Source organism: Bufo gargarizans, chromosome 3 (genome assembly GCF_014858855.1).
Source record: "Bufo gargarizans isolate SCDJY-AF-19 chromosome 3, ASM1485885v1, whole genome shotgun sequence".
NCBI lineage: Eukaryota > Metazoa > Chordata > Amphibia > Anura > Bufonidae > Bufo > Bufo gargarizans.
Genome location: NC_058082.1, coordinates 353705504 through 353719055, shown reverse-complemented (window position 1 = coordinate 353719055; position 13552 = coordinate 353705504).

Sequence of the window (13552 nt, the reverse complement as noted above, 5' to 3'; positions counted from 1 at the left end):
TGAATCTTTAATACACACTGGAGCTTAAACCCTTTCACTAGGCATTTAAAAATGGTGCACGCAGTGGGCACCAAGGGCGCCGGGTGCCTGCCTTTTAAATCAGCAGATACCCAGCACTAATGTCTGTGACCAGTGGTAATGCCGATCGTAGAGTTTTAACCCTGCAGATGCCGCGGTCAAATGTGTCCATGGCATCTGGCTGCCCTAAAACGAGAAAGTAGGTGCTTCCAGGTGTGCTCCGGCTCCCCCCAGCGGGAATCGTGGAAGCTGGAGCATGTATGCGGCAGCCCCTGTCCTGCTCTGTGACAGGGGGCTACTGCATATTAGTTTCTATGGAACCACTGGAACAGTACAGATTGCTCCACAAAAAATGAGCCCTCCCATAGCTCCGTACACATAACTACAAAAAGGTTAGAGGGGTTAGAATATAGCTATGAAAGGGGAAAATACATTTTTTCATTTTTTTTTCAGTATTAAAACACAAGAAAAACTATACATATGTGGTATCGCCATAATCGTACTGATGTGGAGAATAAAACTAACCACATAGGAAATGAAAAAATATGTAAAAAAAAAAAGAAACCATAAAACTGTGGCAGAATGGTGTGGACCATGTGATTGTAGCATGTGATCTGACGTCACCACAGGTCCTTTAGCCGGTAGTTCATCATTAAAGAAGTAAAGAAGAGACTGGGAACTTCGCGATCAAGAGGAGAAGGTGAGTTAATTTAAATTTTTCTTTTAACCCTCAATTGACCACCTACTAAGCATTCTGTATTCAGAATGCTATTATTTTCCCTTATAACCATGTTATAAGGGAAAATAATAACATATACACAACACCGAACCCAAACCTGAACTTCTGCGATGAAGTTCGGGTCTGGGTACCACAGTTGGTTTTTTATCACGAGCGTGCAAAACACGTTGCACCCGCGCGATAAAAACTGAACACCGGAACACAATTGCAGTCAAAACTGACTGCAATTGCGTACCTAATCGCGCGGGTTTGCCGCAATACACCAGGACGCATCCGGACCTAATCCGTGTGAACCCAGCCTAAAAGGGTAATATTAAATTGTTTTTATCTCACTTTTGATACGCCCTCAAATCTTATTTGCTTTGCAGCTGCGGCTATACATTGAGTACTGTTGCTTAGCTTACTTGGCACCAAGTTTTTGTACACATATGCAGCCATATGATTACTATGGCCTAGATGCATTACTTTACATATTTCAGCATTAAAATTAATCTGCCACATTATTGCCTATGCTGACATGGGCTGGGTTTTAAGTATCCCATATATTTTTTCTCATCAACAAAAACTAAGGTCAGAAATTGATGGAAACACCACGGAAATGGTTCAGGAACAGCATAGGGGGGATGTCTGGATGCATCTTGGACTCCCAGGTTGCTGCTGGGAACGATGTTGTCCGAGTAGTACGCCACTTTTACAGACTGACAATAATACAAACCAAACCGAAGATAAAATTGATTTTAGAGGAAAAATTGTTAGGAAACATTCTTTCCTGTATATTTACTTGTATATAAAGTGCAAGTCCTGCCAAAAATTACAAGGAAGAGGCACTCCGATACAACCTGTATATCACATAAAGGAGGGCCTCATTCACATTGTGGTACAATTGTTCAGGTAGTGGGACTCCTACACTTGTAAAGCCTATGCACTAAGTAAAAGGGCTGCCAAATATTACAAGGAATCGGCACTCCAATACGACCTTTATTACACATAAAGGAGGGCATCATACACACCCTTGAAAAATTATGATTGATTGCCTGCTGGTGACCCTCAAAAACATTAGAAGCAAGGGCTTGCTGATGACCCTCTAAAACATTTGGGCCGAGGGCCTGCTGCTGATCCTACCATCTAAAACATTAGGGGTGAGGGTTTGCTGCTGAGCTGACCATCTAAAACAATAGGCGTGAGGGTCTGCTGCTGAGCTGACCATCTAAAACATTAGGGTTGAGTGTCTGCTGCTGAGCTGACTCTCTAAACAATTAGGGGCGAGTGCCTGCTGCTGATCTGACCATCTAAAACATTATGGACGAGGGCCTGCTGCTGAGCTGACCATCTAAAACATTACGGGCGAGGGCCTGCTGCTGATCTGACCATGGAAAAAATTATGGGCGAAGGCCTGCTGCTGAGCTGGCCATCTAAAATTATGGGAGAGGGCCTGCTGCCGAGCTGACCATCTAAAACATTAGGGGTGAGGGCCTGTTGCTGAGCTGACCCTCTAAAACATTAGGGGCGAGTGCCTGATGCTGATCTGACTATCTAAAACAATAGGGGCAAGTGCTTGATGCTGATCTGTCCATGGAAAAAAATTAAGGTTGAGGGTCTGCTGGTGAGCTGACTCTAAAACATTAGGGGCGAGTGTCTGTTGCTCATCTGACAATGGAAAAAATTATGGGTGAGGGCCTGCTGCTGAGCTGACCATTAAAAAAATTATGGTTGAGGGCCTGCTGCTGAGCTGACCCTCTAAAATATTAGGAGCGAGGGCAGCCTAATAAGCATGTTGATATGATGGAGGAGGAGGACTAGAAAAGGAAGATTGAACCATATTCCCTTTTTTGTGGTGGAAGGGGTGCATGGGAATACAGTGTATTCAATACAGCATAAAAGACACATTTAAAGTGCCTTTATGTTCAGCCGCTTTCCTCTGGTGAAGTAGAGAAGTCAGGGGAAATCCAGGCCTAGTTCATTTTAATAACAGTCAACCTGTCAGCATTTTGAGTTGACAGGCTGATGCGCTTATCAGTTATTATGCCCCCAGCAGCACTAAATACCCGCCCTGACAAAATGCTGGTGGCAGGGCAGGCCAGCACATCCAAGGCGTAGAGTGCCAGTTCGTGCCATGTGTCCAGCTTGGACACCCAATAGTTGTAAGGCACAGAGGGATCATTGAGGATGCTGACACGGTCTGCTACGTACTCCTTCACCATCTTTCAAAACTTTTCTCTCCTTGTGACACTAGGCCGCGCATTAGTGTGAGGTTGCTGGCAGGGTGTCATGAAACTGTCCCAAGCCTTGGAGAGTGTTGCATTGCCTCTGTTGGAACTGCTGTGTGTTCCCCTCGTTCCCCTCATCTGGAAATTTTTGGAGCAATTTTTCCACAAGGACCTTCTAATATTGCACCATTTTGCTAGTCCATCCACAATAGGAATGAGAGATGAGAAGTTCTCTTTGTAGCTGTGGTCGAGAAGGGTGAACAACCAGTATTCGGTGTTGGCCAAAAGGCATATAACGCAAGGGTCACGGGAAAGGCAGCATAACATAAAGTCAGCCATGTGTGCCAGAGTCCCGACAGACAAGACTTTGCTGTCCTTATCAGGAGGATGACTCTCAATCTCCTCATCCTCTTCCTCCTCTTTGGCCCATCCATGCTGAACAGATGGAATAAATCTGCAGTGGGTACTACCCTTTGTAGTGGAGGCAACCGTCTCCAGCTCCTCCTCCTCATCATCCAATCCACTCTGAGAAGATGAACGGAGGGTGGTCTGGCTATCACCCTGTGTAACGTCTTCCCAAATTTCCACCTCTTCCACATGCAAAGCGTCCGCCTTCATTCTGAGCATCAAGCGTTTCAGTAGACACAGAAGTGGGATGGTTACGCTAATAATAGCGGCATCGCCGCTCACCATTTGTGTTGATTCCTCAAAATTGAGTAAAACCTCACAGAGGTCAGACATCCATGTCCACTCGTCGATCGTGAAGAGCGATAGCTGACTGTAAAGGTGACGACCATGTTGCAGTTGATACTCCATTACTGCCTCTCTGCTGCTCACAAAGCCTGGCCAACCTGTCGAACGTGGAGTTCCAGAGCGTGCTCTCGTCGCACAACAGTCAGTGAGCTGGCAATTGCAGGCACTGCTGCAGCATTGCCAGATTGGCGGCAGCTGTAGATGACTATTGGAAATGGGCACACATGCAGCACACCTTTACCAGTAGCTCAGGCAAATTGTGGTAGGTTTTGATAAACCGCTGAACCACTAATTTGAACACGTTGGCTAGGCATGGTATGTGTGTGAGCTTGCCGAGCTCCAAAGCCGCCACCAAGTTACAGCCATTATCAGACACAACCATGCCTGGTTGTAGGTTGAGTGGCGAGAGCCACAACTCAGTCTGGTCCCTTATACCCTGGCACAGCTCTGCAGCGGTGTGCTGTTAGTCACCTAAGCAAATTACTTTCAGCACGGCCTATTGCTGCTTCCCCACTGCAGTGCTAGACTGCTTCCAGCTACTGAGTGATGGCTGACTAGTGCTGCAAGATGAGAATTCAGAGGTGGAAGTGGAGGAGGAGGTGGAGGAGGAGAAGGGGAGGTTGCAGCAACTAATGTAGGTGGTAGCGGAAATCCTGTTGGAAATAGGGCCCGCAATCCTTGGCGTCGGTAGTAGTGTTGAGTGTACGAATATTTAAATAGCAAAATTTAAGCGCGAATATCGGCACTTCGAGAATTCGCTAATATTTAGAATATAGTGCTATATATTTGTAATGACGAATATTCAGCATTTTTTTCCATCTGAACACATGATTTCCCCATGCTTCATGTTTGTGGTCCAATGACATCATTGGGCCACAAGCAAGAAGTAGGGAGGAATCATGTGTTCACTTCAGATGGGAAAAATTATGAATATTCTAAAAAATGAATATATAGCACTATATTGAATATAGTGCTATATATTTGTTTTTTAGAGTATTTATATATTTTTTCCATCTGAACTCATTATTCCTCCGTTGCTTGTGGGCCGATGACTCATTGGCCCACAAGCAAGAAGCAGGGAGGAATCATGTGTTCCGATGGAAAAAATGACAAATATTCTATAGTGCTATATATTCGTTTTTGACCCACGCCTGTATTGAGCGTGCAATATTCGCATATTACGTGACCATTACCTAGCCGAATGTAGAATATAACGAATATACGAATTTGTGAATATATGACGAATATTGTGCAAAATATTTGCAAAATATCATGAATTTGAATATAACCCCTGCCGATCATCACTAGTCGGTAGCACCTGTGCCATCCCAGGGTACGACTCACTCCCGGCCTCCACAACGTTCACCCAGTGTGCCATCAGGGAAATGTAGCGTCCCTGGCCAAAAGCACTTGTCCATATGTCAGTCGTTAAGTGGACCTTCCCAATAACTGAGTTGGTCAGGGCACGGGTGATGTTACGGGACACATGCTGGTGTATGGCGGGGACGGCACACCAGGAAAAATAGTGGCGGCTGGGTAATGAATAGTGAGGGACGGCCACTGCCATCACACTATGGAAAACCTCAGTGTCCACAAGCCTAAATGGCAACATTTCCAGGGCCAGCAATTTGGAAAGGTGCGCATTTAGTGCTATGGCCTGTGGGTGGGTGGCTTTGTATTTGTGCTTTCGTTTAAACGCCTGGGGTAAAGACATCTGTACGCTGGGACACAGAAGTGGATGTGCTTGATGATGGTGCTTGTGAAGGTCCAGATGCAGGGCTGGAAGCATCCAGGTCTGTGTCTTGGACAGGGAATTAGCCAGCACGTAACATAGGGGAAGAGGCGGCAGTAGTGTGACCCGCAGACACTGATTGCGGACCTAGGCATTCGGCCCACCTATTAGGGTGCTTTGATGCCATGTTGCGGATCATGCTTATGGTGGTGAGGTTGCTAGTGTTTACGCCCATGCTCATTTTGGTACGGCACAGGTTGCAAATTACAATTCTTTTATCGTCCGCACTTTCCTCCAAAAAGCGCCAGACTGCAGAACAACTACCCCTTTGACAAGGGAGATTGCCGCAAGGGGGTGCTCTGGGGAACAGTTGCGGGCCTGTTTGGTGTGGCCCGCCTTCTCCCTTTGGTCACTCCACTGCTTCTTCCAGCCTGTTGCGGTGCTGCGGATACCTCCCCCTCTGTACTGTTGTCCTCGCTAGGCTTGCCACCTTCCCAGATTTGGTCAGTGATTTCATCGTCCACCACCTCCTCTTTAACGTCCTCACTCTGGTCATTCCTCCTGACTTTTTGACCTAACAACAACCTCACTTATTGACAAATGTGTCTCATCCTCATCATCAACCTCTTGAGACACTAATTGAGGTTGACTTATTGGGCAACTGTGTCTCATCATCATCCTCTACCTCATGAAACACTAATTGCCGTTCCCCACTGTCATCTTCTTGTAACTGTGGATGCTCAAGAGTTTGGGCATCAATTCACATGATCTCCTCATGTCCCTCTTCAAGGGAGCTTGGCGAGAGGCCCTAAATCAAGGAATGGCGATGAAAAGAGCTCCTCTAAATATCCGAGTAAGGGATCACTTGTTTGGCAAGACTCCCTGGTGGGAGGAAGGATCAGGTTGAGGTTGACCAGACTCTTGGCTATTAAGACTGGACTTTGGAAGACAGGGTGGTGCTTAACCGACTGGAAGCATTATCTGCTGCAATCCAACCGACCACCTGGTCGCACTGGTCTGATTTTAAGAGTGGTATCCTGCACCACCCTGCAAACTGGGACATGAAGCTAGGTATCGTGAATGAGTGTGTTTCTTGTGCTCTGGCAACAGGCACAGTTTCAACACGCCCAGGGTCACGGCCTCTGTGTGCACCATCAGCAGCATGGCCACTTCCTCCTCCCTTACTGCTCGCCTTCTGCATATTAAATTGTACAGTCGTGGCCAAAAGTTTTGAGAATTACATAAATATTCGAAATTGGAAAAGTTGCTGCTTAAGTTTTTATAATGGCAATTTGCATATACTCCAGAATGTTAGGAAGAGTGATCAGATGAATTGCATAGTCCTTCTTTGCCATGAAAATTAACTTAATCCCCAAAAACCTTTCCACTGCATTTCATTGCTGTCATTAAAGGACCTTCTGAGATCATTTCAGTAATCGTCTTGTTAACTCAGGTGAGAATGTTGATGAGCACAAGGCTGGAGATCATTATGTCAGGCTGATTGGGTTAAAATGGCAGACTTGACCTGTTAAAAGGAGGGTGATGCTTGAAATCATTGTTCTTCCATTGTTAACCATGGTGACCTGCAAAGAAACGTGTGCAGCCATCATTGCGTTGCATAAAAATGGCTTCACAGGCAACGATATTGTGGCTACTAAGATTGCACCTCAATCAACAATTTATAGGATCATCAAGAACTTCAAGGAAAGAGGTTCAATTATTGTTAAGAAGGCTTCAGGGCGTCCAAGAAAGTCCAGCAAACGCCAGGATCGTCTCCTAAAGAGGATTCAGCTGCGGGATCGGAGTGCCACCAGTGCAGAGCTTGCTCAGGAATGGCAGCAGGTAGGTGTGAGCGCATCTGCACGCACAGTGAGGCAAAGACTTTTGGAAGATGGCCTGGTGTCAAGAAGGGCCGCAAAGAAGCCACTTCTCTCCAAAAAAAACATCAGGGACAGATTGATCTTCTGCAGAAAATATGGTGAATGGACTGCTGAGGACTGGGGCAAAGTCATATTCTCCGATGAACCCTCTTTCCGATTGTTTGGGGCATCAGGAAAAAGGCTTGTCCGGAGAAGAAAAGGTGAGCGCTACCATCAGTCCTGTGTCATGCCAACAGTAAAGCCTCCTGAGACCATTCATGTGTGGGGTTGCTTCTCATCCAAGGGAGTGGGCTCACTCACAATTTTGCCCAAAAACACAGCCATGAATAAATAATGGTACCAAAACACCCTCCAACAGGAACTTCTTCCAACAATCCATTAACAGTTTGGTGAAGAACAATGCACTTTCCAGCACAATGGAGCACTGTGCCATAAGGCAAAAGTGATAACTAAGTGGCTCGAGGACCAAAACGTTGACATTTTGGGTCCATGGCCTGGAAACTCACCAGATCTTAATCCCATTGAGAACTTGTGGTCAATCCTCAAGAGGCGGGTGGACAAACAAAAACCTACTAATTCTGACAAACTCCAAGAAGTGATTATGAAAGAATGGCTTGCTATCAGCCAGGAATTGGCCCAGAAGTTGATTGAGAGCATGCTCAGTCGAATTGCAGAGGTCCTGAAAAAGACCAATGCACAAATAAATTAAACTGAATGTCACTGATATTTAGGATGTACAAACGCTATACAGGAGATGTAGCGCAGGTAATGTTGCTGTCACAGGGGCTAATAAAAAATTACAGGGAATGTAACAGCTATTTGGTATGTGCAAATGTTATACAGGAGATGTAGCGCTGGTAATGTCGCTGCTGTCACCAGCGGCTAACGTTATACAGTAGATGTAGCGCAGGTAATGTCGCTGCTGTCACCAGCGGATAATGTTATACAGCAGATGTAGCACAGGTAATGTCTCTGCTGTCACCAGCGGCTAACAATATACAGCAGTTGTAGCACAGGTAATGTCGCTGCTGTCAACAGCGGCTAACGTTATACAGCAGATGTAGCACAGTTAATGTCTCTGCTGTCACCATTGGCTAACGTTATACAGCAGTTGTAGCGCAGGTAATGTCACTGCTGTCAACAGCGGCTAACGTTATACAGGAGATGTAGCGCAGGTAATGTCGCTGCTGTCACCAGCAGCTAACATTATACAGAAGATGTAGCGCAGGTAATGTCGCTGCTGTCACCAGCGGCTAACGTTATACAGGAGATGTAACACAGGTAATGTCGCTGCTGTCACCAGCAGCTAACATTATACAGAAGATGTAGCGCAGGTAATGTCGCTGCTGTCACCAGCGGCTAATGTTACACAGGAGATGTAGCGCAGGTAATGTCGCTGCTGTCCCCAGCTGCTAACATTATACAGGAGATGTAGCACAGGTAATGTCGCTGCTCTCACCAGCGGCTAACGTTATACAGAAGATGTAGCAAAGGTAATGTTGCTGCTGTCATCAGTGGCTAACGTTATACAGAAGATGTAGCACAGGTATTGTTGCTGTTGTCACCAGCGGCTAAGAAAAAATTACAGGGTCACAGATATTTGGGATGCGAAAAAGTTATACAGGAGATGTAGCACATGTAATGTCAATGTCCGCAGTGTCTACGGAAAAAGTACACTAGATGTCACAGATATTTTTAGTATTAGAACATGTTACACTGGAGATGTAGCACAGATAATGTCGCTGTCCGCAGCGTCTATGGAAAAAGTACACTGGATGTTACAGATATTTTTAGGATGCGCAAATGTTTTACAGGATATGTAGCGCAAGTTATGCAACTGTCTGCAGCGGACACCGTCTACAGAAAAATGACACTGGATGTCATATGGATGGATATTTTTAGGCTGTGCACACGTTACACATCAGATGTAGCTCAGATAATGTTGCTGTCTGCAGCGGCCAAACAATTGCAAGCTATTTAGCGCAGGTTGCGCTAAAAATATATATTACTGCAAGATACAACAATAGTCCTTAAAAGGACTTTTGGGTCTCTAACAAAAACCCTGCCTAACAAAAAAAAGCAATTCAATTACCTACACTACCTGTCACTTCTACATCACAGCTCTCCCTGACTAAGACTGAGCCAAACCACGTGTCATCGTGTGCTTTATAGCTGTCCGGCCGAGCATGCTCGATCAACACTATCTGTGTTGATCAGAATATCTGCTGTGCCTGGAAAAACATCGGGCTGGAGCAAGTGTTGACCATTGTTTCTCCTGATTGGTAGGTTTCCTGGGGATTTTAAATACTTCATTCAATACGTACTTCTGGAAATACTTCATAATGTTCCATAAGTTTTCCATAAATCCTTTTTAAGCAGTTCCACAAACAACGTTCCATGCACTTTTTTATTTACAATGTGAAGAAGGACAAAGGTTCGGTATTTTATACTACTTTACACATGGTGTGATATACAGATTTCATGGTTTGCATTGCTACCAAGGATTTAAAGGGGTTTTCCAGGACCTGAATCGGACTGAGCTTGCAGTACAACTCCCGAACATTACATATCATGTGGAGCTCTGTTACGGTGCTTTATAACAGTTGATCATGGGGGTGCAGGCAATCCAAATGATAGGTCATAAACCTCTTAGCATAATCCCTAGATATAAAACTGGTACACTGCTGATTATAAATCAGCAGTATACAGTGAGGAACAGAAGTATTTGAACACCCTGTGATTTTGCAAGTTCTCCGACTTAGAAATCATAGAGGGGTCTGAAATTCACATTGAATTCACATTCCCACTCTGAGAGACAGAATAAAAAATTAAAAAATAAAGAAATCACATTGTATGATTTTTAAAGAATGTATTTGTCTTGCACTGCTGAACATAAATATTTGAACACCTGAGAAAAACAGTGTTAATATTTGGTACAGAAGGCTTTTTTTTTGCAATTAGAGAGGTCAAACGTTTCCTGTAGTTCTTGACCAGGTTTGCACACACTGCAACAGGGATTTTGGCCCACTCCTCCACACTGCTCACCTCTAGATCTGTCAGGTTTCGGGCTGTCGCTGAGCAACACAGAGTTTCTGCTCCATCCAAAGATGTTCTATTGGATTTAGGTCTGGAGAGTAGCTAGGTCACTCCAGAACCTTGATATGATTCTTACAGAGCCACTCCTTGGTTATCTTGGCTGTGTTCTTCGGGTCATTGTCATGTTGGAAGACCCAGCCATGACCCATCTTCAATGCTCTGACTGAGGGAAGGAGGTTGTTGCTCAAAATCTCACAATAAATGGCCCCATTCATCCTCTCCTTAATACAGTGCAGTCGTCCTGTCCCCTTCGCAGAAAAGCACCCCCAAAGCATGATGTTACCACCCCCATGCTTCACAGTAGGGATGGTGTTCTTGGGATGCAACTCATCCTTCTTTTTCCTCCAAACATGATGAGTGAAGTTTAGACCAAAAAGTTCTACTTTGGTCTCATCTGACCAAATGACTTTCTCCCATGCCTCCTCTGGATCATTCAGATGGTCATTGTCAAACTTCAGACAAGCCTGGACATGTGTTGACTTGAGCAGGGGAACCTTCCGTGCAATGCATGATTTGAAACCATGACGGCGTATTGTTGTACCAACAGTGACCTTTAAAACTGTGGACTCCCAGCTCTCTTCATGTCATTGACCAGCTCCTCCCTTGTAGTTCTGGGCTGATTCCTCACCTTTCTTATCATCAGTGAAACCCTACGAGGTGAGATCTTGCATGGAGCCTCAGTCTGAGGGAGACTGACAGTCGTCTTTAGCCTCTTCCATTTTCTAACAATTACTCCAACAGTTGATCTATTTTCACCAAGCTGCTTGGCAATTGCCCTTTCCAGCCTTTTCCAGCCTTGTGGAGGTCCATAATTTTGTCTCTGGTGTCTTTTGACAGCTCTTTGGTTTTGCCCATGGTAGTAGTTGGCATCTGACTGTGGGGTGGACAGGTGTCTTTAAAGAGCTCGGACAGGTGCTACTAAGTTAGATTAATTAGTGGAGTAGAGGTGGACTTTTTATAGTTTTTTTCAACTTTTTTACAGGTCTTTAAGAGACAGAATTCTTACTGTTTCTTAGGTGTTCAAATACTTATGTTTAGCAGTGCAAGACAAATAAATTCTTAAAAAATTATACAATGTGATTTCCTGATTTTTTTTTATTTTTTTATTCTGTCTCTCATAGTGGGAATGCACCTACAATGTGAATTTCAGACCCCTCCATGATTTCTAAGTGGAAGAACTTGCAAAATCGCAGGGTGTTCAAATACTTCTGTTCCTCACTGTATGTGCTTTTTAAAGCTTAGATCTTGACTGTCAGCAGAGTTGCTTTCAGGAAAACCTGCACTCTAGTGCTTGTTAGCCCACAGATATTTTTTTTATTTTGTACCTGACTCCAAACCATTTTCACATAAACCCTTAAAATGAGTTGTCTAACCATAGACATATTTCTATTGCAAGTTCATCAAGATGTTGGATTGAAATAAATTTTCTTCACATCCATATTGGTGTCTGCGTGAAGTCACCACCAACTCTTTTGTGAATTGACATCATAGCATCGGCCAGTTCGACTCAGCCCATCAGGTGAAAGGATCCCAATAAGGTGGTGTCCATACAACACATTTTCAGACCTTGCTAGAATACACTATCAATGTCTAAGTGGCATGTGGTCAAACCACTGAGACCCCACCACACATTAGAATTAAAGGGTTTTGTCACTTCAGCAAGAGGAATTTATCATGTAGAGAAAATTAATACCAGGCACTTATGTCCAAATTACTTCCTTTGCTGGCTAGACTAATTTTTCCATCACATTATACACTGCTCATTTCCATGGTTACGACCACCCTGTAATCCATCAGTGATGCTCGCGCTTGCACAATATAGGAACAAATGCTGGTCTCTCTGGTGGCCGGAAAAGCAGGAGCTCACATAAGCTGGTGCTTTTCTATAGTGTGCAAGCACGTCCACCGCTGCTGGATTGCAAGGTGGTCTTGACCAAAGAAACAAGCAGTGTGTAATGTGATAGAAAAATGAATCCACCCAAAAAAGGAAACAATAATAACAATTACAATACATTAGCAAATGGCTTGTATTAACTTTCTCGACATAGTAAATGCTATTTGTTGAAGTCAAACAACTCCTTTAAGTAGCAGCAGCCTTAGCTACAGCAATGAACAATAATTTGCAACAGTACAAATGTGATAGTTTAAAAATATGAATTGTCATTGGGGCTTTTACACAATATTTTCAGTGTCTGCTAACATTTTCTAAATCTTTGCATAGCTTGTATGCTTCTGATGGCTCTAGTATGACAAGCAAGGGTAACACAACCCTGTAAAAGTTATTATTAGACATTACCAGTGTGCAAAAAGGTATTTTGTTAGTAAGGACATTATATTGTGGGGTAGAATAGTGACCCTGCTGCTATCCCCTCACCTACTGTGTCACTCTTCCGTACCTTGTAGATTGTAAGCCTTCACGGGCAGGGCCCTCTCTCCTTTTGTATCAGCTTGTAAATAGTCTTGTTCATGCTTATTGCAATTATTTTGTATATATATATGTATTCCCCCTTTTTCATATGTACATGGACTAAATGATAATATAATCAGCATGTACCTGATTTTATTCTGCATTTATTCTACATTTTAGGACGACCATGGCTATAATACGTTTACACAAAATCTGGTTTTGGAAATAGAGTGCAGACACTTTCTCCATGTGTGGTTGGGATTCTGCACATTTCCATTCACTGAGAACTGGTTAATCTATTCCCTGCTGATGTGAGCAGTGTAACTCCTCCTATACTTATGCTGTGAATCCCACATCAATATATACTGGAGACATCCATAAGCTTCCGTCAAACACTGCTACTGCTCTCTTCCACTTTTAAACAATCTTTTGTGGTTGGACCTTAATGCAGCATTGAGCAGTTTCTGGAGTCATCCAGTCTAGAACAGAGAGACAGTTTTCAGGATTTAAACTGAAGCAGAAGAATGAGGATTTTCACTTTCAGCTGCCTGAATGTGGAATACAAATTTTGGGAGGAAACAGAAAAGTCATGTATGGATTTATTTCTTAGAAACACCATGTAATATGGTCAGAATAGATTTTCTCCTTCTCCTTGGTAATGCAATGTGAATGTTTCTGGTTCCAGGCAGAGCTTTGTCCATAGCAATTGCCTTACGGAGT